This window comes from Wasmannia auropunctata, unplaced genomic scaffold (genome assembly GCF_000956235.1).
Source record: "Wasmannia auropunctata unplaced genomic scaffold, wasmannia.A_1.0 LD336029.1, whole genome shotgun sequence".
Classification (NCBI taxonomy): Eukaryota; Metazoa; Arthropoda; class Insecta; order Hymenoptera; family Formicidae; genus Wasmannia; species Wasmannia auropunctata.
The window spans coordinates 1,005,876-1,032,693 of NW_012026861.1; the positions used below are offsets into that span (position 1 = coordinate 1,005,876).

The 26,818-nt window shown below is 35.7% G+C and overlaps 1 protein-coding gene across 2 annotated transcripts in view; it reads left to right on the forward strand.

Annotated features, from left to right (window-relative positions):
- The window catches only part of LOC105452573 (epidermal growth factor receptor), a 153,008-nt gene that overhangs the window by 42,743 nt on the left and 83,447 nt on the right, over positions 1-26,818 (forward strand). The window contains exon 1 of one of the 2 annotated variants that reach the window (XM_011693803.1): positions 25,621-26,198. The exons of the other annotated variant lie outside the window; for it this stretch is intronic. The gene's annotated coding sequence lies outside the window, so the exon portion shown is untranslated. Of the gene's footprint in view, positions 1-25,620; positions 26,199-26,818 lie in introns of those variants that run through there. 2 annotated transcript variants of the gene reach the window in all.

A 26,818-nucleotide genomic window follows, 5' to 3' on the forward strand; every position in this document is an offset into this window, starting at 1 on the left:
TTTGCGACAGTTTCCTTAATACTTGCAACTCTAAGCCTGCAATTTTACATTGTTTTCGTAAAAAATCTGCCAAAAATCCTTTTGACATTCAAGTCTTTCATCATTTCTATTTTAATATCTGATTTGATGCATGGATTTTAAATACACTAATTTCCTTTTGAACCGATATTCTCATTACCGCGAACGATAACCAATCTGCTCTAGTTAATAATTAAAGGAAATGCGCGCAGTGTAGATAAATACGAGTATATACGACCGGACGTTTCGATTTAACAACGGCATTTAAATATTATCGATCTCATTTGGCGCCCCGGGTTATCGCGTAGATAGATTTCTTGGCATTTTCCCATGGTATTCTGTTTATATCATTAAGCGCCAACGCAATTACTATCATGATGTCACCATCCGGCATACTGTCATCTTCCGTAGCGAATGAAGCGGCACAGATAACGTATTGCGAGGTTAATTGTTTTCTCAAGCGCATCACGTGTGCATCGTTCGATCTGGAAGACAGTCATAAATCCCTTAAGATTATCTAATTCGCACAGCAATCTTTAACATACATGTATATTAACTAGCAGATAATTGCAATGGATAATGTAAATTTGTAAAACTAATATCGCGTAATCGTTGCCGCTGTACCGTGACTTTGACGGGCTCGAAACAAAACTGGATTTAACGGTTTATCGTTTGTCGGGGCATGTGGGTCGGTGTCTTGAGAACGCTTCGCACTTCTGCGCGAACTCGCGCAAATGCACGACAAGAAACAGCGAATTAATATGCATAATTTGTCGAAACAATGGCGAGAACGGGGCTCGCGCTCTCGAAAGCGGGGTCGCGAACGAAACAAGCCGACCACGAACGTGGAAACAGGCAGAAGAACGACTCCCCGTGCCCGTGGAAAAGATTCTTCTATTGAGGTTTGTGAGAGAGACCTCAGGTGAATAAGATTCTCCACCGGCATCATTACTGTGCCAACTATAGGCGTCGTAAGACCATGTACATTGCACTTGAGTTCGTTGCTCCGAAAATTTCACTCATATATTTGTCGAACGAACGCATAAACGTAACGTCACGTCGTGTGCACGTATATACTTTCGTACACACTGCAATAGTTGGATTTTATTGCAGTGCAGATATGTATATACATCTCATTGCGTAACAATAAGGACGCGCCTCAAGGTGTTAATTAAGTATTGTAGTTATCTCTCCGCCGGATGATGAATTCGCGCATCGGTCTTTCTAGAAAGCTTAAATTAAATTTGAGAATTTCCCAAACATATAGAACTATATACTATATACTATGGTTTGTCTCTTAATTAATTATCTTATGGTTAATCCTTTGACTTTTGCATTTCAATTTAAAAATTTCATAGAAAAATGTTGTTTTTATTGTTTATGAGATATGCGACTTTCACAATTACGTCTAAATCAATCCCAATCAGGATCTAAGTATTAGAAAATTAAATCTCTTGATTTAAGAATTCTATAGTAATGAATTTTACAACTTTCACAATTACATCTAATTTAAATTAGCTCCAAATCAGGTTCATTAGTATTAGAAAATGTAACAATCAAAGTAAATTTAATATCATCCAATGTCTGTAAAATACAATACATTGCAATCTTTTACTCTCGCATATTTTCTGCACGCCTTGCGATGCGATTTCGGCAGATTAATTGCCGCGAACATGCCGCGCTTTTTTTTGGCAAACGACCAACAATGGTGACTTAACTCGCCTTGGCGCACCCGTATCTTATCCGCGGCACGACAGTCGCGTTACGAGTCTAAGACAATGAGGTCGCCATGTTTTTCTTGTGTCCTCGCATGACGACCGAAACGGCTCTGAAACCTGGTGCCGTATAAGACCGTCGTCTTGCTTCCTTCTACACGGGCGCTCCCATCCGTGACGCCCTACCTTCGCTCGCATAAACGTAAGGCATGGAACCTACGGCGACTCTCGTATCCAGACGAGTGATTTACAAGCAACAATTAGCTTCACGCTGCGACTAAAAGCGATATTAATATACATTATATTCAGTGAACAACCATGCGCGAAAAATCACGAGGGCGATAGGAACAAACGCGATCAGGAAAATAAAATTAACATCTTGTTTTTATATTTCGATATTTAGAAATTAGAAATTGCAATTGTATTTTTTGTAAATATGATTTGCAAAAAGAAGAAACGGAATATCGTATATACAGATGTCTAAATGTTAAATATGCCCTTTAATTTATTGTTTTGTACTATGTGTATTATACATATATATTGTGTTGTGTGATTTCTGTGGTGAAAAGTAATATACTTCTAATGTTAAGCTAATTTCAATAATTTAACCAACCATTTCGAAGTTTTATTAGAGTTCGGTGTTTATACATAATTTGCAGTTATTACTATAAATAATAGACAAAATAATAAATTGTATTTAATTTTTTAGATTAGTCATTAATCAATTTCTTTTAACAAAAAATTGCATCTTTTAAGAAAAAAAATTGCAAAATCTTCTAAATAGAAAGTTGCATAATATTATTCATATTTTAAGGATTTATTTCTTAAGAAATGATAAAAATCGACATAACTAAGCAGTGCGTAATTGCATTCTCGCTTTCACTCATTTCTAAATCACTGATCATTGATCTCAAGTATATGGTCCTTTGAGTTGGTAAAACAGATTGTGGATCATTCTCTTGGATCTGTCGATAAAATATATTGGTGGTCGGTAAAACAGATTATATAGACTCTCCATTCCTTTTTACTAATGGTCGATATAAAGAAATTTATTATGTCGACAGATATTTTTACTCAAAACAGTATTAGTTCACATTTCTGCCACATTGTCAGACATTCAAACTTTGACATTTAGTTGATCATCAAAACTTTAAATTATTCTAAAATATCTGTATATTTTTATAGTATTTTTAACAATAAACCAAACAAAACTTTTATATAATTATTATAAAATAATATAATTATTATAATTATTATAAAATAATTTTGATTTTATTACATAAAAATATTAAACAATTGAAGACTGCTCCGATTGCTTTGAACAAAGTGATTTTTAGATATTTTTTAAACAGTATTCGGATAATATACTTGCAAAACAGTTTTTTGTTAATATTGTAGTAAGTTTTAAAAATGAAGCTAATCGACTTTTTTTACATCAGATCCTTCAATTGTAAATTTTTAAAAATTACACTTTTAAGTATCTTAACATAGAATATTTTTACAAAAGTATTTTTAACAAATATGTTTTTTAAGCAAAACTCTAATTTGTTATCATTTTTCCAATCTTGAAGTTAAGGTCTTATATGTTAAAGATATTTTTGAAAATCTAATACACATCTTACAAAACACACCTTACTATAATACTTTTTGCACATAAAAGTAAAATAATCAGCTAAAAATCACAGTTATGAAATAAAAATAACAAACTTTTTAAGAATATTTTGCATAGATTTCTGTAATAGGACATGATAATCTCTTGATTGCATTATATCATCGGTACATGTAATCGCATGTAGAGGCAATCTATAATTTGTACTTTGCTTGTTTCAAATTAGTGACAATAGCGGAGTGGCTATGAAATTATTCTATACAATACTGTGAAATGAACTCTAACCGAATGTTGCGTTGTTAAACACCTCCACTGTAATTTTACTTTTCATGCATGAGTTCGTTGGAAATGTTGGTCGATTTTCCGGGTGCTCTAGCGCAATCTATAGCAATTAAAATCATTTTGTTTCGCAAAAAAAGTAGGCGACGGAAATGTTCGCTTTATTATCCGTGTCCAATAATACGTGATATTTCATAAAAGTTTGAAGGCAACTATAATCATTGGCACGCGGAGAAAGCGAGCTGTTTTAGGGGGGAAAAAAATCTAGTTACACATATATCTTGTATGTAATAACACATAACGTTTAATCTTTTCTTCGTGCTCGAGTACGTATGGAAACAACTGTTGCATACGCTTACTATTTACTGTTTACGTTAAAAGATCAATTTAATAAATTTTATAATTTTTTTAAGTAAATGAAAATAAATAACTTATAGATTGTCATTATTTCTAAAAACTTATAAAACTTATAAAACTTATAAAACTTCAAATTGTTTGTCAACAATTTTGCTGTTTGTTATATAAATAACTTGAAACATTTAACTAATAAAAATTATAGCTCTAAATAAATCTATAGGTAAATATATTCTTTAATTAATTATTAATGTAAATTTATTACAAATGCAAATATGATAACTACAGATAAAAAATATGGAAATTGAAAAGTATTTTTATTAATAAGGAGCACAATATAAAGAAAGAGAAGTCTCTCTAAAAAGCATCGGAATATTTTACGATCCTTTTTTATGGTATTATACATCAGTTCCTGCACTTGCTATGTCGCTTGAGTATATTTTTCGAACCTGAACGCTCGCCAAATATTTAATAAATTTTCAAAAAGAAGAGGAATGCTTGGTAATCCCTTTCGTTAGCGCGCGAAACGTCTTCTTGTAGACCGTCCATGAGCGGACACTCGATGTCTAAGCACATTAACAGAGAGTCGGTCAGTTTGCCTTCGGCTTAAAGCTCGTCTTGGTCGGGTAAATATTGAAGTGCCTGCAAGATGTGGAGAATGCCGCGAGCTGAGTGATTGTAATATCATGTATTAAGATTCATGCAAATGCATTTAAATTATAGTGAGCATGGTTTTTGTACAGCAAAGTCAACAAATTATGGTCGAAACTTTATTAACGGAGCAATCCCTTTAAATCTAACTTTGATTTTTCTAAATATATATCAATATTATTATAGAAGTGAATAAAAATTACAATTACACTTATCAATTGGCCGATTGTAAGTCAAGAAAACTTTAAGTCAAGAACATAACTGAGAAATGATGCGCTTCTTGCAAAATTAGATTAACTAAATAAAATCCTTCGATCCTCTTCGAAAGTTGCAACAATTCTGAGCGCGAGTACAACAGTGAACAACAGCAAGGATTTCTAGCATCTACGCCCGTGTGAGTCGAGAATGTGTGAAGAGAGAAGAGAAAGAAGAATCTCTCCACTCCTCGCATGCGCGTGTATAGGTACTTTTACGCGTCGAGTACGTACGTATGCGCTTGTATACGCGAGGTCGACGGCCTTCGTAAGGATAGAGCTTCATGTCCAGCATCACCTATCGGACAGAGAGCGAAACTTGCCTTGTAATCCGCATTCTACGAGAGAGGAGAGAGACCCGTTACCGAGGGAGAGACGGGAGGGATCTACTGCCGCTTTATAATGACGGAGTTGCTAAGCAACGTTTCTCCGAAATAATAATATGCGTAATGTAGTATTAAAGTGGAATTATATAATTTACCATCATTATTAGCAAAATAATGTTAAAGAGTTAAAGAACAGAAAAGCGATATAATTTTAATCAGTTTTTGAATAAATTCTTTTTTTACTTGTATATTAATTACAGCACGATTTTTCTAGAAATATTAATAAATTAATGATAAAATTGAGAAATTCTTCCTTTTATCTTCTCGAAAGGCGTGAATTTCTTAAGAGACTAACACGTCGTATCGAACTGCATAGATCTTATGTGAAGTTAGAGCTGCAACTTGGTACCGGATGGAAAACAGTTGGAGAACGGGTGAAAGTGCGGCGAAGCTCTCGACGCTTCACTCAAGGTCATCTGCTTCCTTTCTATGAAAAAGGACGAAGTTGCGTAATGATGCCATGGAAGATAGTTCGGACTAGTTCAGTATTTAAAAAATGCGATCTTTGCGTGCATCCACCGGAACTTACATCATACGAAGATAAGACACACCTGTACGGAGAATCCTGATTTGGTTAAATAATTCTATCTCTTATAGAGAAAAGTAATATCTCGAAACTAACTATATTCAAATTATATCGGTATCTTACTAAAATTCATTATATTTCAAAACTTGACTGCTGCTTCTCTTCCGAACGATTCAATTTTAGAAAAAAATCCTGACATCTAAATAAAGTTATTATTACCACCGAAAACAAACATGTTACAATAATTTAAATAAAAAATATTTGATATTTGAATTATATATAGACTATAATTGATAAGATCTGTTACTTAATGTGTATACATATGAGAAATTGTGTCTGATTCTGACAGACATTAATTATATCAAATGCTTGAAATAGTCAATGTCTGTCAGAATCACACACAATTTCTCATATGTGTACACATTAAGTAACAGATCATAGCATTCGAAAAGTTTCGAAGAAAAAAAATCGGGCAAACGGAGAGATCACCGAGATTAACCGAGATCGGGTACATACTTTTGCCAAATGAACTTTTTTTTTCTCCTTTCCACGAGAGATAAAACGCCGTAAGAAACAAGAAAGACAAGGAAAATGAATCGAGGCAAGGCTCTATACTACACGCGAGCTTTCACTTTGAGTCGCGCTCGAGCATGGTATTAAATGCCGAGCGCGTAGCGTCGATACGTCCTAATGGGTCGTTCGCTGACGCTGAGAAAGAGAATAAAAGGGAAGGAGGAAGGCGAAGGGAAGCAGAGAAGACGGCACGAGCGCGAGGTACCTACTTCCTATAAAACTGTCATCGACAAGGAAGCCTCGTGCCCAACGCCACAAATCGTCGTCTACGTCGTCGTCCAGCGGACGAAGCGGCAGCGTGTAACGTTACGACAGCCGATAACTCCTAACCGTGTAAGGCGTCCAGCTCCGCGGTCTATGATGCATGCCTAATTGCCTGTAATGGCAGGTTTTCGAAAGTGGTCTCTCTGATGGTTAGGCAAGTATATACGACGCGCTCGTCCAATAGTAGAAGTGAACGAATTGGAGTCGGTACTTATTCATGCGGACCGGCCAGGATCCTCCTCCTCTTTGCAACCACACGTGAACTCTCGCGTTCTTATGCACTATGCGAGTAGCGCGTGAATGTCTCATTCCCACCGTGACGTGCTTACGTTTGAACGTTTGCTCTTCAATGTCATCGTTTGTCTCTTTTCACTAAATTCCTTACTGTAAATTTAAACGGTCAGACTATACGTAGTCACACGTCAGTCGATGATTTTTTTTTTAATTATCAAAAACCAATCTAAAAATTGAAGCAATTAATCTAAAAAAAATTCTTTCTCAAGATTAAAAAAATCCAATAATTTATAATTAGAATTTATATTTACAATTTTTATCGTACTGTTTGCAATCGAGAGAGACAATTGTATTGCTTCTTGACCGTATTGTATGCTACAAATGTAGCAAGTTCAATGCAGTGTATACAGCGAATTAAATTGTCAGTCTGAAACTGGGAAGCGCGGAAAAGGAGTAGGCGTAACCTGACGACGCACCGGATCAGTTTTGATGAGTTACACAAAAATGCGATAAAAGACGCTCGAAAGAGATGCTCGTTTCACGCATCGGAGGCTTCAATAATAACGCACATAAAGAATTTATTACGCCCGTCGGGAGAAAGTTATTACCGCTTTAGTGAAATTAAACTGTACATCTAATGAGACTAGGATACTTAACTTTCATTAACATCACTTTTATTTTTGCAGCGGTAACTCTGTTTTATCGAATAGGAAGAGAGAGAGAAAGATTTTAATTACTTATTACTTAATTGAAGAAAATTAAATATTCTATAATAATGTATTATGTGTGCGATAGTTTATATGAAATTATTCATTCCTTAGATTCACTTTTTTAAGTAAACAAACATATTTTATAATATCAACAATAATAATTTTTGCAATATTTTAATAATATTTAGTTTTAACTACATAAGAAATTTATAAGATAATTTAAAAAGAAACGTAATTAAAATTTAAAAAGTAAGAGATATATACTCATGTAATGCAATTCAGTTTCGATTAAGTTGTATTGCGATTTCGTAACGTCGATCGAGTGCAGGCCATTTCTGAGTTTCTGTTTTTATCATCCCTCTGTTACTCACAGTCAAAAATTTATCTGCCAATAAAATAAATTATATCAGATTGTTATCTGGACAGTAGACAAGAGAGGCGGAAATGTTTTCGTGGAAACCTCTCGATCTCTTGATGCTTTTACACGCCGTATCTCAACTCTCATCTCAGCCGTAAAACTGGAATATTCCGGTGCGAATTTTCTTGTGCAACGAATAATCTCATGTTTCGTCGATCGTCGTAGTACGACGTAGTACGATAGTACGTCGTAGTACGTTAGTATGTCGTAACCGACAAATAGAGATAACGCGATTGAAAGAAATAACGATTGCGATAAAGTTCTATCTACATCTTGTTACGCCGAAATAAAGAAGTCATTAAACTGTAGAATCGTCGCATTGGTGTATAGACTGAATCTTAGAATTAATATTGATGTTTTGTACTTCTAAACGAAAACGGAATTAGTACTTTTATCGATTAAATACATTTATATAACACTCTAATTTGTTTAATATTATTGAAAACATAGGATTGAATCGATTTAACTCTTGTTTTTCTACTTGAAAGAAAATTTTAAAGCAAAATATTTTTAATTTACTTTAATGTATCTACCATAATTTATTTTGATAATTATATGCAATTAATTAATATTTATTGATTACATTTATTAAATAAAGTGAGAAAAATAAGTTATGTGAAGAGAAAGATGAAAGATAATAGATATGCTTTTTGAGAGTCGTTATCATACTTTCAATAATGTATGTATGTATAATTAATTATCGTTCCAACTTTTGGAGCACGTGCCATTAGGTCAAGCGGAACTATAACGAAAACATATTAGTTACAATTTCGATACAGTAGAAAAAGCAAATCGATTATCCGATAAGTTGCATCTACGTGTGGGTCAAATACAGTCAGCTCATGTATTATTGTTCTGCATTTTTTGTCTCTTGCGGTGCGCCACTACTCTTTATTGATCCCTGGAAACGTGACTCGGTTCGACCTCACGTTTCTTTGACAATGTCCATCAAGTCTATTTGACGGAACTGATCGACTAAAGTATCTTGTTTTGCCGATCTGCAATGCACACCTTCTTTCGTAATCATCCTTCTAATGTTTCTTTCGAGAATTGCGAAGTTAATTATATAGAAATAAATCGCACGTATAGTTATTCCTTTGAATGATAAACTAATTTCTATAAGAAGCGGTATGACTTTTTATTCTTTGTAAATGTTTATAAAATTTGAATTCTTTGCAACTTATATTATGATTAGTATTGCAGAAAAGAATGAAACCTTACAATAACATTAAACATATTAAACATATTACATGTTTTATAAAAGAAAAAAATTTAGAAAAATAAATTTTATAAATATAAATATTAATTTGTATATATAAAAGCTAAAATTCAAAGAAAACTAAATATATATATATTTTTTTTTACTCTGAATTTCAACTCATAAAGTATAATTACTCATAGTTTTATTATAAAATATTATTTAATTTTTTATTAAAAATATTAAAGTGCTATAGTATTTGTATTTAAATCAATCAAATTAAGATAAAAGATGTGCAATAAAAACAAAGAAGACCAATTCTCTAATCATTCCTTTATTGATGACATAAATTTTAGAACAATCAGAATTAACAATTTATTGCATTCACAAACATTGACTTTGCGTAACCATATACAGTCGAAGTTTAAGGTTGTGGATGAATAATCTTCCTCGAAAATCTCAAAGAGTCGTAAAAACATAATAACTTTTCGTCGAAACACGAAACTCTTCCCGGTGTTTTGATGCCCGCATACTTCTTAACTGCGGATACGAGGAAGAAAACGAATGCGTGGGTTCAGTGAGGTGATAAAAGCGCGAGTGATTTGATTGACGCTCCCGTAATGTTACCTTCTTAGCTCCAATCAATTTTACCAGCAAATGAATCTTGTAACGGTATCGCGTTCTTTCGAAATCCATTATGTTGTACAAAGTGCTCTGGAAAATGTCTGTAATAATAGTGGGCATTTTAGTAGAGCAATATTCCCTATTTTAAAATGTTATTTAAATTTTAATTATTTGATGAACTTGTACAGTCATTTATTTTCACAATTTTTGAATGTGCAACTTTAAATATATAATATATGAATATAGTTACTAATCTTCAAATTAAAATTTTATTGTTGAAAAATTTTCTGTAATGAAATAACGAACAAATTGTTAAGCAACTTGAGTCATCGTGAAAAGTGAACTCTTTATATTTTTATATTTTAATATAAATAATAACGTAATTATATATAGATTTTTACCTCAATTTTTACAAAAGATAATTCATTAAAAAATTTTTTGAAAAATAGTGTTATTTCATAATACGTATTTTTTGGGGATATGCTATGCGCGATTCTTATTGATGAGTCTCGATGTTCCCGGTTTTCTTCTTGATAATTATGCGTCGTTAGAAGATTGTTTCCGTCAGGTCGGATTTGACTGATGCGCCATCATCGTTTTCTACTCGTCGAATAAAATCGACGCATTCCAGTTGCTAGCATCGATGATGAATGATGTACGGCAATTACAAGCAGTGGAGAGCCGCGAATGATTGATTTGCTGTGGAGGATTATTGTACAATATTATCCGTAGGCTGTTCTATTTATACGATCATTTATACAGTCTAGATAACAGTTTCACAAATCAGATTTGTGGAAAAATTTTTGTAGACTTTAGTATACGATAATTTAATTCATTTAAGCATAATAATTGTATATAAAAATTCTAATTTATTATTATCGTAACGATTGTTTTTTTTATTGTTTTTTTTTAACATGCAAAAATTAAGAAATATAGTGAAAAAATTATATCTCTAATAAAGAAATAGATATTGAAAAAAATTAACAATTTTACAATTTAATCATAATTACACGTTGATTTATGTAAGGTAATATGTAAAATGTTAAAAATGGTTAAATTGAAACTACTTAACATGGAAATTTACGCTCGTGCTCTTTTACAAATGTTAGAGGAACTTTGTATTTACCCAGATTACACAGGCTAAGAATAAAACAAAATTTATCTAATCTCTTGATATTCTCCACATCGTATCGGAGCATCAATACGATGTTCGTTCACGCGTACTCATGTAACTTCTGCACGGAACAAAAAATGTTGCGCCACTTTCAGATATTTTCTTATTATTTAGTAGGTAAACGATGGATGTAAGACTGTAACCAATCAAAAGCGAGGAAGCTAGTATACTCGCCAACGGCAGCTGCACCGGCTGTGTTAATATTTGGCAGACACCTCCACTCTCGCTTCAAAATAGCTGTGAAATCATAATCTTGTGAGATTTGAAGTCGCCTCTTTGCTGATGCGTAAAATGTCCCTAAATCAAACTGTAATTATGCAAAAAAAAAAACTTTGAAGATCGTATACACTCATATGTGTATATATCGGACACTCAATTGATCTGCATAATAATAGCGGAAGAAATGTTTACAGAAATAATAAATCTCCCTTAAAGGCTACTGTTGAATGACTATTAGAAATTGATGCGTCATATAAAAAAATTTTATTTTATTTTCTACAAATTTTTTTAGTCTCGACAAAATTCAATTAAATATCATAGATTAAATATATCGTTAGTTGACTTATCTCTATCACTTAATATGCCATATTTCTCGTCGCACTCTTGATTGTTCTTTTGTAAGACAGCTTACTAGCGAGCACCTGCTGTGCGTTAACTTTTTCATCCTATTATTTTGCTTTAATTGCGAATGCTGAAGTTCTATCCGTTACATGTAGGTATGCTTTTAATGCCGAGAAATCACATGGAATGCACCTTGATTTGTTCGCGCTCCCGTTACTTTGTGCATACAAAATGTGCTATACAAAATAAAAATCAAGATTGTAATACATATATAGGAAATTAAATTTTTTTAATTATGTTATTGACATTATTATTTTACATAATGCTTGATGAAAAAACTAAACATATTTACTTGTTATATGACTACATACGTGCGCGCAAGAGGTCTTTTTTGGTTAAAAATGTTTTTTTTTTTTTTCTTAGATTATATTGTATTATCAAAAAAGGTTTAAAAAATTATTAGATGGAAGTATGTTAATAATTATTTTATAAATGTAATTTTTAATACAATCATGTAATTATACTTATGTATATATATATATATATATATATACACAAGTATATAAACAGAAGCTTTCAAACAAGTAATTACGCCGCAATATCGTTGGATTCTTTTATTACTTGTTATTAGTTTAATTAATTTTATTTATCGTCCAATCGCATCTGTGTTTCCGATTGAAAGAGATTCTTTTTTTTTTATGAGTACGTTCGACGAGCGCGAACGGCGATGTCGCTTATTTAATTTGAGCACGAGCGGCGAACGGAATGTTATGAATCACTGTCACAAGCCGCGGAAGTTAACACGGCGAGTAACACTGCCGCATTAATGCTTATGCTCGTCAAATTATGAAAGTAATTAAGATGGACGTTCAACCACCGCTATTCAGGCACCGCCAGAACGAATTCCCGTGAACCGCAGCTTCGTATGGCAAACCGCACATACCACCGCGTTTCCTCTATCACGATCGATAGACTCCTTTGTTAATTCCACGATAGGCCTTTTCGATCGTAAAGAAGAAAGCGTATTTATGGAGAGGGTTAAGGCGTTAACAGTCGGGAGTACATGTTACCATACCAGGGGTGGCAATTAATGGACTTCGTGCACGGCGATTTGCTAGCGCGCAAATTACAATCGTAAAGAAGGTTTAATCGGCGCTTCGTACTCTTTATCGTTGTGAGCGCAAATTTATGATATATTATGGAGTTTTAATTTTTTGTATTTACAATAAAATATTTAATAAGCTTACTTTGCCAATTTCGTGAATTTCAAAGTATATTTTTACAAAGAAATTTTTTGTTTATTATAAAAGTTTTTATATTTTTATTGGAATTATTGAAAATATTGCTTAAGAGACGTTGAAAAAAAATTTACAAATTTAATGCATTTCGTAACAAGTGTTTTATAATAAATTCTTATTATAAATTTCATATTATTTATTGTCATAATATTAAATTAGCATCAAGATCGCTTTGAAATTCAATCAAATTTTATAAAAATAGATTTTTAATAAATTCTATTGATTCTTAATTACAACAAAATTTTGTCGTTTTTAATAATCAAATTTGTCGTGTTTAATAATCAAAATACAATTATTTACTTATTGTTAGTCCAACATGTTAACTTGCTTTTACGCAAGCAAGTATAAAAAATAAGGAATAGTGATCAAATTAAATAGAACTATTTTCTATCTTTGGAATTTTTGTGCTCTTTAACCGGACCGGCAGGTGATATTAACAAACGCTAGCGCATTTAAATGCATACTTCAAATATTCAGGTTCCAATCTTCTCGAAAGTCGGTCCAGTTGCACATTAATTAATTTCGGATAAGATCATTTTGACGGCCATGAACGTTCAGGATTAGTATTTAGTACCACAGGCCGGGCCTTACTCGAGAACGAAAGGACACTAACGTTTTTTTTTTTTTCGCTAAACGAGTTTGAAAGTATAATGTTGTCTACGGTCGCGCTAACAGACCATCAGCTTCGGTTGTAGCACGCGCGCGAACGCCCACGTAAGAAAGCGAAGAACATTACGTTGCACCTTAAATTAAATCGAGACCCCCGTGGCGAGACGGCAGTAGTGGCGCAATATCATCCGTAGTGTCCCATAAACTATTGTCGCGATCGACAATGTAATCTCGGTACGAGAAACGGGACGAACTTCCGCTCGAATTGTGCACGACGCGTTCCCCAGTCAATGACTATTGATTATGTCCCGTTTTTATCGCAAATTCGCATTTTTATAATTCTGTTTCAACTAATTGCCTTTCTCTGTGTTCAACAAGTTGATAAGATAATTTTTTCTTCTTACTTATATAGACATGAAAATGATTAAAAATTTTACTTAGATTTTTCTAACTTAAACAAACAGTTGACAACTCACGTCATTAGGTAATAAAAATAAAATAAAGTTTATTCCTCAAATATATAGAATTATAATCAACTCGAGTATTTTTTTACCAATTAGAGTCTCTCTTAATAGATACTAATAGTCCTCCGAGCAGATGCGATCGATCCGGCATATAAAAAAATCCAAGAGGACGAAACCCTAAAATCCTCCGATTCGCTCGCTCGCTCGTTCGCTACAAGCGGATCGCGATATCGCGGATCTACCAAGGTCCGGCCGAGGAACGAGCTGCTCCGGGGGCAATCGATAAGGCCCCGCGCCGTCCACGTTGACTACAAATCAACGCAGACGTGAAGGGACCCCATTCGCCGTAAGGGCCATTAAAAAGCACGTTCTCCATAAGATATTTTATCCGCTTCGCGGATCGATTTGAAATCCGTAGAGCGCGCGCTTCGTCCAGTCCCGCCGCCGCGGCCACGGCCTTTTTCGGCGCACCAAATTCATAAATAATGGCTAAAGACCGGCGCACGGTCTTCCCTCGTGCATCACAGTCCGGATTTGTTGTCTTTAAACCTTTTAAGGTTTTTGCGTGGTTCCCAGCTTGTCTTTATAATAGCCGCGAGTAGCTCGTCTCGGAAGCGGAGAATTTTCGGGGGTACGCGATTGATCAGCGATGTCAAATGTCGTGAAAACATAGATACCGAAACACACTTTAACGCGTGTCCCGTCACCCGCATTAACACTTCAAGCTTAACTGTTTCAATTCGTTTCCAGAAGAAGAAGCTTATAATCGCGCGATATCGCCGGACTAATTTATCCAAACAATTGCAAATATAAGTACTAAATCACAGAACATGGTGATTTGTACTAAATTAAATCCTAATATATCATATCTTACAGCTGGTTAGTTACAGCATGTAATGGATATATAGGAATTTACACGATTAAGGTGTGCTATGTGAGTTCTTGCCATAATAATTTTGTGCTGGGAACTTTTTTTCGTTTCGTTCAGAAGTATATAAGTCGCACAACAACATTTCTTAAAATTCAATTTATTACAGAGCTTTATACATAATTTAATGGTCAATTTGACATTGTTAAATGTACCGACGACCTCAATTTCAAAGGTTACGACTCTTCTCCTCTCATTGGAATTCTAGCCGTACGTTTAACTCTCCGGTACCGCATATTTGTCGTCGCTGCATTCATATTCTCCGTAGTCTTGGGTATAAGACTAAAGTCTCCGTCTCTTTTCTTCTCGTCAACCCGGCCGTCGAGAATAAGTAGAATAAGTAAAGATAACGGGAACAGCGGCCGACACAGATGATAGCTATTTCTTACGAGGATATCCCGCGCGCTTGTCCATCCTGTGCTCTCACGACACGCTCTATATTTTATTGTACCAGCTAGTGTTATGCCCAGGACAATCTCTTCCGCGCTCTTTTCACGTGCATTATCGCTCCAGAATCCCCGGCTTCAGAAACCGTCCACATACATAGGCATACCAGCCTTCGCCCCTTTTTTTTTCTAGGCATTCGTTTTAGTCGATTTGTTTCGGCTCAAGAAGAATCCCCGCTTGAAATATCGCGCTGACATTATTTTAAGGAATCGAAAATCATCGCCACGAAACGAAATTCAACTCGTCATAAGGCAATGTTTTTTCTAGCGAGCTTTGCCACATTCGTGTTATGTAATTTATGCGACGTTTCTACGGTTTCTTCCGGTTTGCCAAGAGCGATTTATTATATCTCTTTAAATTGATTTTCAAAAGATTTTGTTAATTGAAAAAAATTTCGAAAGACAGATGAATGTAAGAAATATATACGCTGTGTTATTTAAACTTTTATTTATCGACAGTTTATTACAATTACACATCTGTATTTCCATAAATTATTTTTTGTTATTTACAGATATTCTTAAACGATTACCAAATAAATTCTATAATCGTGCAAATATTAAGACTCAATTTTTAGAAAAAATTTCATATGTTTCAATAATCGAAATATAAATAATTTAAAATCCAATGGTTTAATAATAATACGCAATATATTTAATTATATTATATTATTGTTAAAATAATTTTATATCAATGGCACACAAAGTACATTTTAACGTTGTGAAGTTTACAATTTCATTATAGTAAAAAAAGATAAAAATTTGTTTAGCATCTCGAATCGAGAGTAAAACAACAGAAAGAGGCGTGTTCTTACAAAGGAACGTGTGTTCCTTATTGTATTATTTGTTAAACATTCCAATTATAAAGTATCTTTAATCTATTTGCCAATCTAGAGAATTACTGGCTCAAGCCAGCCTCGAATGTACAGCGATATTATAACCGTGATATATCCAATTTGCTCATGTACTCCTTTAATTGTAATGCAGACTCTCCTTTCGACTATATTTTAAGGATCCTCTGGAGCGGGCGAGACCCCTCTCCGAAAATCCGAAACTGGTTTCCAGATTGAGAGGGATAAGCGAGATTTCTGAGTCGCCTCGAGAACCGTCTGAGCTTTCGCCGTGGTAGCGTTACTCGTCCAAAAGCTGTCGGTAGGTTCTTCAGGTCGTGCCGCGCGGTAATCCTATACGTCTTAAGAAACTGGTTTCCGCACGACGTGTTGCGGGTAGCGCGCAAAACAAATTAATAACAAGAACATCATAACCGCGGCTCCAAGGCTGCCCCGAGAGACGCTCACGAGCCGCAGCTGCTATACCGGGTGAGCCGGCTCCATTGTTATTCCCAGAACTAAATCTTTCCGCGGAGAAGACATCGAACCGCGGCTTCGTGGCTTCTCGATTCATTGTGTTCACTCGTAAGGTATATGCGACTGCTTTACCGGAGTATAAAGCATATAAAGCCGCGGTCTTGCTCTCTTTTTAAAATGAGGAAAATAATCGAACATCAAAATGTTTGTGCAAACAAATTCTATTATCGGTTTCTCCCGCAGGCTATTAGCTTGCTGTAGCGAAAAAAAAAGAAATTGCGCAGTTTACCCAAGAAACTCGGTAAATTAAAAGTGACATTAAAGTACAAATATAAAAGATTTCAGTAAATTTCTATTTGATTTTCTTGTTTAATAAATTTCTCATGCATGATTATATTTTAAGAACTCTTATGGTTCATATATCACTATATACTTCACGACGTAGATAACATTATACGCGCGTGTCGCACTTAGATTCATTGTTAAGCCGTTACATTAGACGCGGATCAGCGAGAGGAGAAACAACTGTCGCATTGTGCGATGAGGTAACCGGCTGTATGTACGTCTCTCGACTATCGATATATTGCTACTAGGTCACGTAGCCCGCCTATCCTGCATTACGTATGTGTGCTGACTCGCTTATTTATGCACTCCCTTATACACACCTCTCGCGCATTAATCGCACGAAAAGCTTAAGGCGATCGGGGGTGGAAAACGGAACGGCAATAAACCTGTATTTTCTCTGATTACGCTTATTCCCTGGAATCTGACTTTTTATACACATCGTTTCTGCGTTTACGTTAGTTTTATAAAAAGAACTATACTGGCGTAGTGTACGCTGAGTGTGCCGCATCTACCGTATCGATTGTTAATGATAGATAAACCACCATTTCGATAAGGCTGTACTTGATTTGTTTTTTTCATCAACAAGAACTGATAGAGATCTTTAATAGGTACTTGAGACTCATACTCATTGAAAATAGAAAAAAAAACTTATACATAACTGATAAAAGTAAGTCAACCTAGCTGTTTCTTCATATTTCCAAGCAGACTGTCAACAAGAAAAATGTGGTCGGTCAATATTTCTTTACGCGTATTACTTAATATTGCGATATTTCAACACGTAATCTAATTAATAATCTTCTCGATCATTTACGAACGTGCCCGGCGGCACGAACGAGTGAGATTAAATGGAACGGGCGTTTTAATTACGGTCCTACGCATTATTCATTAACGAATTTCAGCCGGGTCATCGTTTCGATGCGTCAATCGTATCTCCCCGTAGGATCGATTGTGCCCCTAAGAAGAGATCTGCGAGAAGCAGTCGCTATCACGCCCTGTGCCAGATTGGCTTTTACTCCGCGCCGTTTCTTAAAGTTTCGATCTCTTCCTTCGATCTTCGAAGGCCGATGGTGGTCCAGTAAGGGCACTCCGATCGGTACTTTTCAAGACAACAATGGCTGACTCATCTGATATCGTATCTACCTGATGCATGGTCCACGGGGAATATTAACAGTAAAACTATTATCGCGATCGAACGTCGATTTACGTCGCAAGGGACCGCATGTAATGATCGCTGATTCATTTGCGTTCTTAACGTATTTATTCCCCATTTAACTGTCGAATCGAACGAGAAAAATTGTCGTGTGGTAACACGAGGAGAGAACGAATTCGCAAAGTCCCCACGTGACGTAGCGGATTTTTTGCACGACACGAGTATTGGCAAACAGTTGTGGTATTTATTCGGACATGGACGATTTCGACTGGGCATTTATCACCAGATCAGGTTACCTGTGTTTACCAGATCGCCCGAGGTCAGTCAATTTGAACTGTATTTATTCATGTGGCACGTTTGATTTTCGATTTTTGCTCTGCCAAAAACGAAGTAACCAGATATTTATGACGGCGATCCAATAAATTTATATTTATAACTTTGCAATAAATCGTATAATTGACTTATTGCTTATTTGTAGCATATTTATCAATGTTAATCGTTGTTATTAAATAAAAAAAATTATGGAAGAAAAATTAATTTTGCGTGTAACAAATAAATACGAAAAATATTTAATATGCAATGCATAAAAAATTTTGATAAAAATTTTAATTAATAATAATTTCTTTAATTGGAAACACTTAAGTTAAAAACTTGACAAATTTTATTATTTGTAATGTTACAGGAAATTTGTAAGAGAAAATTTATTTAGAAATAACATATCTACGTCATATTATTATGCATAAACGATAATATATATTGTAACGTTATCTGTTTATATATCTGTACATAATACACAGATATACAAACAAGTAAAACTTCTTACTATTATCTTTTTTACAAGCTATTTAAATGTCAGCTCAATATTACACAACGTTTAAAAAACTAACGTTAATAATTGATAAAATAGTTGTTGCGGCAAACTTCTGAAATTTTCCTCTGTAAAGAGCATAAAAAGCGTGGTTAGCATTTCAAATTAATTACTCCGTGAATTAAAGAAATTGTCCGAGAAGCACCGAATAAGCTGGCTGAAATGGGAATGACCTGGGACCAACAGTTCCCGATATTTGCATATGTGACATGACGGCAGAATGCGGTACGGATCCTCGCTCGACATCGATTTCCTCTCCTTCCTTTTTGCTCCCGCCCTTCCGGGTCTTTTTAAAAACCCGTCTTCGTCTTCCCGTTTGATCCAAAGAAAGATAATGTATTTACACGAAAGTAGAGAATACGGCGTGGTGGAATAATGACGTGGGGAATAATGTACGAGGGACGATCACATCCAGTCAGGCACCTTTGTTAATTATTCTAATTAGAGGTGAGCCGACGTGGCCTCTAGGTGACCCATGTAAACGACGTCGGTAATGCTCATATGTAGGCGATCGATTGAACGCGAGGGAAAAAGATCGATGAACAATATTGCGAGTAATTAGGACTACAATCCTTTAGTCTCGTTCAGAATGGATGCCAATTTGATTACAATACGTTTTACATACGCGAATTACAGCCCGCACTAGCACATATATTTATGATGCGCATTAATAAAAAGTCACTAAACAAATACGATATTTAAATAACATATTTTGGTATTTATTTATTTATTTATAAGTAAAAGTAATATGCATATCTTACAAATATTTCTTTTTTCAACTCAATTTCTTCTCAGATCTGCAGCGATCTAAAAGTATGTACATGTTTAATAGTACGTAAGTGAATTCCGCGAACGCGTGCAAAGGAACGTAAAGTAATCCCAGAGGATGAAACTCCTGTAGGATAACCACTCCGGCGAGAGGGATAATCCTCCGACGAGAGATTCCGCCCGATATCTTTCCTTTTCAGCGAGACGAGGGTACCGGTCGCGATAGGTACCTACCAAAGAAGAAGAAGAAGAAAGAGAAGATGAAAACGAAAGAAGAAGAACAAGAGAAAGCGGCGTCATGGCGCATGCGGCGATTCTACCACGATAACTTTAACGTCCACGGAATGTTGGACTTGCCGAGTGGGCAATTATAACTCCGCGTTTCGATCTCGTGGACCGATGCACTTTACAGAGAGAGAGAGAAAGAGAGAGGGAGAGAGGGGGTGGGAGAGAAAGGATGCTGCAAGAGAATGGCATTTCGGCGAAGCTCTTTACGAGAGAAGTACGAGAGATAGGTGCTCGCAGTTCTCGGCGATTAATGATCATCAACCGGTCCTTCCTGATGCTGCACTGAAAAAAAAACCCGGTCGAAAATGAAGCTACCAAACGAGTATATTGTCTAATGACGCTCTCCGCGCGCTCTGTCCGTTATCGTTTAATTCCCTTTTATACTTGCAAATCTTGCAATTCTTTTTGAGACCCCTGTGATAACGGAGTTGAAGAGTCGCATCTCCCTCTTTCTAAACTCTTCAGCTCGCAATAAATTTCTGCAGGCAAGAAACAGTTTATTTCAGCCTTGGTGAAGACACCAGCCTATCCTTTCACGTTATTCGCTGCAGAACACCCCATACAACGCAGTACTTTGTGATATGAGAGCACGAGCGCAGGCTCGAGCAGGATCCATTAGCGGGAAGAGATAGCAAGGTCGTCGAAGGAAGAGGCACTGACCGAAACGAGCCTGCCCGACGAAATATTTTATTCCTAGCCGGCTGAGAGGGAGACGACGATAAAGCCGCACCGCCGGAGGTCCTTACGGCCGCCGATTACCGTTAACGTTTAGTCCGCGTGCCTCTGGGAGATACTTCTAAAAAGTCTCCCTGAACACTCAGAAATACGATCCTGCGCCTCAAGGATGAATCACGCGACGTAATACGTGCTAAAAGCGGGAGGACGTGAGGAAGCTGCAGCGGCAAGGCATTTTCGAGCCCCGTATAACAAATGCATGCCACGAGCGACGAATGCAAATGCGTTTTGCACTCCGCGAGTCCTTGGAGGAACGCGATATATTCTCGTATCGGTCGGTACGAGTGTGGGTGGCGTTGAAGAGAGAGAAAGTGCAATAAATTATTTCAATAATCCGAGGGGATGACTGGTCCTCTTGACGGAAACTAATGTGCTCGAGCTTACTGCGCGGAAGAACGGTTTAATGTTAATCGCGTTTGGTTTCTCTCTCTCTCTTTCCCCGGTCTCGTTAAGAATAATAAATTGATGGCTATGATTGAACAAACAACATGCATGTGTGTGTGTGTGTGTTTGTGTGTGTGTATTTATGCGTTATATGAAATATATTTATATCTTATGAAAATACTTTCTACTTAATTTAATACTCTTCAATCTGAGCGCGCAAAAGAGGTCGATAGAGTTTCGCTCTTTAATATTATCTATAATTGCACATTGCATATATTATATTTATTATAACATGCGTGAGATATTCAAACTAACTTTTTCTTCTTCTTCTTCTTTGTTCCAGGTAAGTTCGAGGGTCAAGTTTTACCTGGGCCGACCTCGGAGGGCTATAATGCACCCGGTCCGACAGATAACTATCGGAAAGTTCGTTAGCGGTCGAGGGCAGTCGAGGATCCAAAAAATGTCAGCTAAAAATATAACAGTGGTCACTTTTCGGGGAAGAGGATACGGCCATGCACAAACGTAGCTGGCTACGCAATGACGCGACGCGAGCCATTTTTCCCGGTGTGTGTTGAGAGATTGTTAGATCGGGAGGGTAGATTAACGGATAGAATACACGTGTCGTGCTTGGATTGACACGAGTTCTCGTTGGTCAACTATCTGCATCTGCCGAGAATAGAGAAAACTCATACTTCATAAATATTCCGGTATAATTTATAGCAGGTATGCCCTCTTATCGCTGACGAATTTTTCTAAGAGCTCTTACTTGTTACCTGTGTTACAAAATACTATGTTGATTTAGTTACGCACAGTACAACAGTTACTTACGTAATGATAACAACTTGTATAGATAGTGCATATATATTTAGAGAATGTACCTATATATTTTAGAGTTTTTTTATTATTATTGCCACAGTTTCACATCACTTAAATAATGACATTTAGATGTAGCTATGTATCGACATGAAAGAATCGAAACTGGAAACATTTCTCTGGAAGTAGAGCAATCTAGACTTTCTGCATTTTTGTTATTTATGATTTATGGATTTACTGACTGTTCCAATTTCAAAAGTTTGCAAAAGAAAATCTGTTAGGATAAAATGATATGCGATAAATAGAATATTCCATATACAGTTTACCGACGATGGAGATATTCGTTCCCGCCAATCCTTTTACTTGACCAATCACCTATATATATTTGTCCCAATGCGGTTGAATTATTTTTTTAGAATGGCGTCTGGTAAATCTAGCGCAATATTTAAGACACGTATATTGCACAGTATATGAAAGTACGTATACATTGCGTGTCTCAGCGACAAGCGTTTATGCAAATATAAAATTGTCCACCGCCTGCCGGCGGACGCGCGCCCCGTTTATTTATTGTTCCCGCCGCGAAGCATAATCTGCCGTTTACTCCGGCACGGCAAGCCGATAGATTTGCCAGGCAGATTAGGACCCGTCGCAAAACCTGGGCTGACAGGACGCATCTTGGACCGCGCGTTTTACAAGTTGTTTTACAACCCGGATCTTGCCGCGGCGAGAACTACCGCGCGCTTTCTTTTGTTCCAAGAACAGAGATTTGATTTCTTCGATTCGTTTCTTAATGTAGTGCCATCTGCGTTCGCGATTTAAAAAATTGTCAAAGATAAGTTTTTGTTTTATTTTTCAAGGTAAAACAGATGCTAATATATAATTTATTCAGAATATGCTTTATATATTTTATGTTTTGTTATATATGTATAAAGCTCTTAACTTATATTATGTAAATTAATATCCTAAAATTGAACGTTTAATGTTCAATTTTTAAATATTTTTATAGTTAACTTCTATAATTATATTTTTACATTCAGATTTTATAATAAATCTTGTCTTAAAAAGGCTAATTTATATAACAATAGATACTTTCAAGAAAAATAGTAAAATTGTATTAAACTGAAAGTACCTTTTTACTTTTGATCATGTTGTCATTTATTATATTTATTATGATAGATTGTCGATATTTACGGTTTTCGATTCTTGATCCAGATAAACTATTTCACGCGACATATCGTTAGTGTGTTCGATTATTGCTGTTACAGCAATTAAGAGATTATACGTGTTATATAAACGCAGATACCGACTTTGGTATTCATAATCGAATGCGGCGCCACTAACCAGTGCTACTGGTAATACTGGATATTCCAGAATATTATATTCTGTCTACACGCGTGTAGCCAGATATATATCGTGATTTTTTCAAAATCCGTATAACATTAAATATTCATTAAAGCGGATTATTAAAGTGCCGATAGAGGACCGCTTTTACCCGGGATTTTTTGAAAAAAAACCACCACAAAAATAATCGACCGTGATATTATACATACGTTAAATATGTTATTTTGATATCCACGCTTTCGTGATTTAACATTAAATCAACGAGATAAGCCGAAAAAAACGTGAAATTTAATATGTTGTTTATAAATTTGTACTTGAATAAAGAAATTAATTGTCGATACCAGGACGAACAGAACAGTGCAGAATTTTATGGAAGAAACAGTTCGAAGAAGTCGATGATTATTAAACCGATTGATTTATGGATCTCGCACGTGAACGCGAGATTTCGCGGTTTATACCTTTGTTATTACAACCGTTGACACGAGCGTGATGAACTGTCACGGCAATCTGTATACAACTTCGCGAGCATTTATACCAGACGCCATTTCTACGAGAGTCCTCCGTAGGGTCACTTGGGGAATTACGACTCGGCGAACAACCGCCTCAATTATCAGGCTCACTCGTAGCAACATTGTTTACAACGGTTCAGTGCCATAAGTATTTATCTACGGGTCTATCCGTTGACGGCTTTACAACCCGTCCACGCACACGACGAGCGTCCTGCGAGCGAAGTTTACGCACGACGTGAGCGTGCACAAAGCGCTCGTTCTCCTCAGAGAATATAATTCTTTATTAATCCTCGGAGCAAAGCTCCTTCCGCGAAGGAAAGCCAAATAATATCCGACAAATACTGATGCTCGCAAGAAAATATTTATTCGTACATATTAGTCGCGGTACATATTGAATATTGTATTTAACCATGAATGAATATCTGATGCAGAGCATCCTATCGATAATGAATTTTTTAAGCTTTCGTATAACACGTCGGCACGTATTGTACAATGAATAATGAAATATGCTTGCTTTAATTAAATATTTTAAATCATACTTTATTTAATTTTAAGTAATTTAAAATATTTCTATTTTTTTCTAAGGCAGATCATGTAGTTACAATACGTCCCAATGTTGCCTATAATGTTACAACCTTGAAACATTGTTCATCCATGGTTAAGTTAATATAAGATAGTATAAGATACGATTTCCATTCGAGTTTACTGAGAAAGATGAATCCGTTCAAAAGTTTTTGTTTCGCGATCCTTCGTCAAATCATCTATAAATGATCCGTCCACTAAAAGGATAGATTCTCAGGATCTCACCTCGACCCTTCGCCCGAGAATATGGCTAGCCGGGAATATAAGCTAGCTGTCGCCGGTAAGAAAAGGAGTATAACACGGGGAAGCTGCATTTTAAAATCCTCCTTCTCCTCCTCCTTCTCCTGTTGCCTAGTTAGCATCCTTGCCAATGGCGGATTCTTTTGTTTCCCGCCGTGGAACTCCAGTCGAGATTCTATCTGATGTAAATAATTATCCTGGAACCTGACAGATGCTGCGGGAGTTCTCTCTTCTCGCGCTTCTCCTCTTCCTCCCGTTCGCCAGCAAGAAAGGGAGGGAGAGAGGCCGCCGCATAGGAGCCCCCGGAGAGAAATTTTCGTTTTATCCGAGAATCCTGTTTATCCCTGGCATCGCGGTATCGGCTCTGCGCGCACAGAAATACCCGGGATTCTCCGAGACGGAGAAAAAAGAATAATAAATGGAAATATCGGCTTGCTATCCTTACTCGGCAACGAGAATTCCGCGTTTTCCCGGCGGTTAATTCTTAATTAAAGCAGTAATGATTTTTATATTATCCCACCGCGAGCACAACAACGATTAACAAGGATGTATCAAAGTCTCGGGTCACAACCGCGGCCGAATAATAAGTTTCACTTGAACGAGCGCGCGAGAACGAAATATTATTATAATGATAAACACGCTGTTTGAGGGAGGATCGCTCGGACCCGCCACTTACGGTTATTATATATTGATCTTTTATGCATTTTTTCAACGCGCAAATTCTTTACAGTGAACTCGATATGGTGATTATTACCAGCTAAATGGAAGCGATATATTTCCGAACATATTATATTTTGAACTGTTTCCAGATTTCTTTGTGAAAGCACGAGCATCTCTGCCACGCACGTGTGACGAGGATATATTTACTTCAATAATTGGATGTAAATTTCTTAAATAATTTTTTTAAATTTACTAATCGCTTTTCTCGTTACTCTAAAATTTCTTAATTAATTTAAATTATTCGAAGATAAATTTAATTTTTTCTATTTATTTTGATGTATATGATTTATTGTGATTATTTGTTTTGATGTTGATCAACAGTTGTCCTGATCTCCATACAAAAGGGTGACGAGAGAGATACCGTGATTTATACATACGTTCTTAGAAATCAGATTTGCATGTAATATATGTACTGCAATACTGCAAGCTTGAGATAAACAATGTTTGCGTGATTACATCTTGTGAAAATAGTCAAGTCGTTTCGAAACATCTCCGCATCTCGCTGTTGTATCTGTCAGATCGCGAAGTGTCGCGGATTATCATTCGCGTAATTTTCCGTCGTATTTCTCGCTTTTTTCTCTTGCCCTGCGAGATCTGATGTAAAGATATGGCGAACGTTACAGCCGGTATCTCGCTATCGCCCTTGACGACCGTAATGTCACCCCGAAGGAACAATTTGGAACACTTTACTCGCGACACACGTTCGCCGCCTGTGGGTCCTGCGCACGTCATGCGTGGCAGGGATGCAATTTATTCTCAGGGTTGGTGCCCAGAGACTATTGGACAGGAAACACGTTCGAGCTGTACATGATTGGTGCTCCATTGACTGAACATCTAGAGATGAATAATAGCCGGCCGGTAAGTAATTATTACTTTTTTTTTTTTATTTTTATTTCGCCATAACGTCGCTAAAAAGTACAACGCAATAAATGCAAATGTGACATATAAATTTTAAACAGATACGAACTATTTACATAGTTTGATCGATTTCACACTTTTACATGCTATATTTTATATGCTTATCACACGTACGTTAGTATATATAAAAGTTAAAATGAGAAAGAGAATAGCATAGAATTAAAAAGGTAAAATATAGTGAAAGGAGAATCTTATTGTATACATTATATATATTAAACTACAAGTATTAAAAAATAATTCTTTCAAATTACAATTACAATAAATTTTGAGATTTGCACGGATAATTAAACTTGATGAAAAATAATTCGTTTTCTATTAATTAATGAGGGTGTAGAATTCCTATTTTTATAATAAAAAAAAGGAATTTCTTAGAATTCTTAAATATCTCTAAAGCATACAAATATTAATATCTTATGTTTATAAAATCTCGTAATACTATATGATACGATATCCTACGAGGACACAATTTTTTATCAGATATTGTATCTGTACAACAAGCTTTCTATATCCATTCGGAAAATGAAACGAAATATTTTTTATATTTATTGATTGATGATTCT